The sequence below is a fragment of the Alligator sinensis genome, unplaced genomic scaffold, assembly GCF_000455745.1.
Source record: "Alligator sinensis unplaced genomic scaffold, ASM45574v1 scaffold545_1, whole genome shotgun sequence".
NCBI lineage: Eukaryota > Metazoa > Chordata > Crocodylia > Alligatoridae > Alligator > Alligator sinensis.
The window spans coordinates 1,759,312-1,762,555 of record NW_005842209.1 but is presented as its reverse complement, the minus strand read 5'-3'; positions in this window follow the sequence as shown (position 1 = coordinate 1,762,555).

Below are 3,244 nucleotides of genomic sequence, written 5' to 3'. Positions count from 1 at the left end.
TCTTCCAAGTGACACACGCAAGGGTGTAATATAGGTCTGCGTGTATCCGCGTGTATCGACACACACTGCCCACACACACCTAACAACTCCTGAAGGGGGTTGTGTGCTACACAGACCTGCGTTTCACCTTTCATTCCTCACAAAGCCGGGCATTTCTTTGCAGTGGAGTAAATGCACTGATGGGAGAGTTTAGGAGACTTATTTGGGAGGAAATGGAGGGTCAGTTTTGGTCTAAGTGGAACATCTGCAAAACATTCAGACAGCTTATTCAGCAAAGAATCTAGCCATTTATTATAGAAATAATAAAAGGCACTAATGATTATAGTTCCCACCCTCTTCCCCCCAGAAGGGCAAAGCTTAATGAAATAATTCGAAGGTATGCCTCATTTCCTAATGGTGGAATTAAAACAGGGGGACAAAAACAAAGTAAAGAGCAAGCAAGAGGAGGAGGAAGGAGGAGAAAAAGAAACACATTCTACTCCACTTCCCAGTCTTGTGTGCTGAAGGGAATAGGATCCGTGTTGAGAAATGAGGTAAATAAAATGGAAGTGGGAATGCTATTAAACACAGCATACCATGCGAGGCGCGCACATAGTTCCGCCTTGATATGCAATTAAATTACAGCAAATTCCTCTTTAAAGAATATCGTTTGGAATCCTTCTTTAAGATTCAAGGATGTCTGAGGTTAAGTAGCTTTTAAAACGTCAGTTCTAAATGGCTTATGCAATGAATAGCTACCTTTAAATCCTAAAACCATTATAAATATGCTATACATATGGATGCCAGTTTATCTCTACATATTTCTTTTTAAAATGAGGAAAGCATTCATAAAAAGCTACTTGGCACACTTTATTTTAGGAAAGCAGATGTTAATTTTTTCACGTATCATTTTATGACCAAGTACATGTGTAACATTGGAAAGCATCCAGAACGCCTCTATTATTTGCTAAATGACTGTTAGTCGAGGCAGACTATTCTCAGCATAGCCAAGGTATAGGTTATATCAATAAAATAAACATCTGTGATTTTAGTAGGAGAGGCAAAAAAAAAATTTTTTTTTAAGAGTTACTATAAAAGTGGAAAAAGCATTTGTGTAGGAAGAACACACCTGCACTGGAGTGAATTGGCTATTTATATTGCTTTATGCAAAGCAGGCTCTCTGTTGTGTACTCGAGATTATTTACTTTGTGTAAAATAAGGTTTTAAAACCCATGCTAAAATCTGATCCGCATTGTAGCTTTCTCCCCAACGTGATAACATTTATTGTGTGCTGTTTTAAATGCCCTGGGATGTATTCCAGGCAAGAGGTGTGTGGGGGTTTTTTCCCCCTTCAACAGCCCGATCTTTAGCGCGGAGGAATGTATTATTATATGCAGTTTCTCCCTCAAAGTGTTTGAGTCGGAGAATTCCCATAGAGAGCTGGGTTTTCTTTTTCCTCCCCCTCCCATTCCCAAAATATCTTTGAGAACCCGGGCTTGTTTGCACTGCGTTGTACGAGGACTGGAGCACATGAGGAAATAAAACACACACCCAAGCATGGAGCCCTGGCGTAATAATTAACCATATGCAATATTTATTGTTCTGTAATGTTTGCTATCAGGAAGGCAAATGCAGTCAATTGAGGTTTAACAAATATAGTGTTATTGATCAAAAGCAATAAATAAATATGCATATGCATTATTTATATAGGCATACATGCATATATACACACACACACAGGACCAGCTCATTATTACATATTACAAACGCTGGCTCCACCGAAAAGCTCCAGTGACTGCTCCTTTTTTTTTCTTTCCCTTAGCACTGCCCTTTGCTAAGGGGCCAGGGAGGAGGTTTTTAACATAAAATGCTGCAAATATGAAAAATAGGTCACCAATAAAATTGGTCTCAGCATGGAGTGTAATTGTAACAAAATGCCGCTGCGTAAAATCGAGGAGCTAGCTGGCGGTGGTGGCAGAGTCGCAAACCATCTGGTGTGTATTAAAAGCAGTGCTGTAAATATTGCTGAAAACTAATGCATTATCAGCTTCTATAAGTGCACGGGGCCTGCAAGCTTTCCATATGTTGGAATATGTAGATCTGGGGGAAAGGAGGGAAAGGGGTCCTATCAAGCTGGGGCTCTGCAAGCAGGGGCTGGGCAGGCTCCTCGTGGAAATTCGTCCCACAAGAGAGAGAAGGAGAGAGGGAGGAAGAGGAAAGAAAGGAAAGAAAATAGAGAAGTAGGATCTGCCCCTTCGCAGGCTCCCCCCCCTCTCCTTCCCTCTCCCAGTGCAGTGGATAGGGTAGGCGCTGGTGACGTCACGGCACATCAGGGCAGGAGAGTCAATGTTACCGGGAGAAGCGGCTCATCTGTTTCCCATCACTTGGGAAGTTTTGCTTGGACTTTTTTTTTTTTTTAGTTGTTTTTGTTTACTACTTCTCCGCTCCGGGGCGGCGGGTTGTCCCCGCCGAGCCTGCTGCCCGGCTCGTCCTGCGGGGCTCCGGCCCAGCCAGCCCCGGGTTGCCCCGTAGGACGCTCATCGGGCCGGCAGCGCGCGCGCACGCACGAAACGAAGCTCCTCGGAGGGAGCCGGCCCCGGGCAGGCGCCACCAGCCCCTGGGCTCCTGCAGGCGTGACGTTTCTTCAGCCCTGCCACTTCTCCAGCCCCGTTCTCCCACCCTGCCAGGGGTTTCCCTGCCTCCAGATGCACCTTCCCAGGCAGGCACCGGCTCCCCCAGCCCCTCTGGTCCAGCTTCGTGCCATTGTTCTCCTTCACAAGAAAACTTCGGCTGCAAATTCACAGCAAGCCCCTTCCCCCCAGTCTCCCTCTCTGCACTGAGGTCACTTACTCTTTCTCGCCGTTGGCCTGTAGTTCCTTAATCTCGCCTCGTTCTTCTCTTCTGGTCTTCAGGCTGTGCTGTGAGAGCCTGGTGTTGATAAACCTGCTGTTAATGACAGCCCAAGTGCAATCAGAAAAGAAATAAAACTCTTACTTTTTTTCCCCCAAGCTGCATTCCCCTCTGACCGCTGCCGCCTTTAATTATGGAAGCTATATTTCTTCTTTGGGAGTCATTCGTGGGGTTTTTTTTGGGGGGGGGGGTTAGGTGGAAAGGCGTTTCTGCTGAGTTATTTTTGAGCAGGGACCAGTGCCCCATATGCAGAGGCTTTGAGTGAAGTGCAGATTGAGACATATCGGGTTCCCTATAAAAGGATCATTTCATGTGGGAGGTTGGACACAAAGTTTGGACTCGTGACTGGCATTCC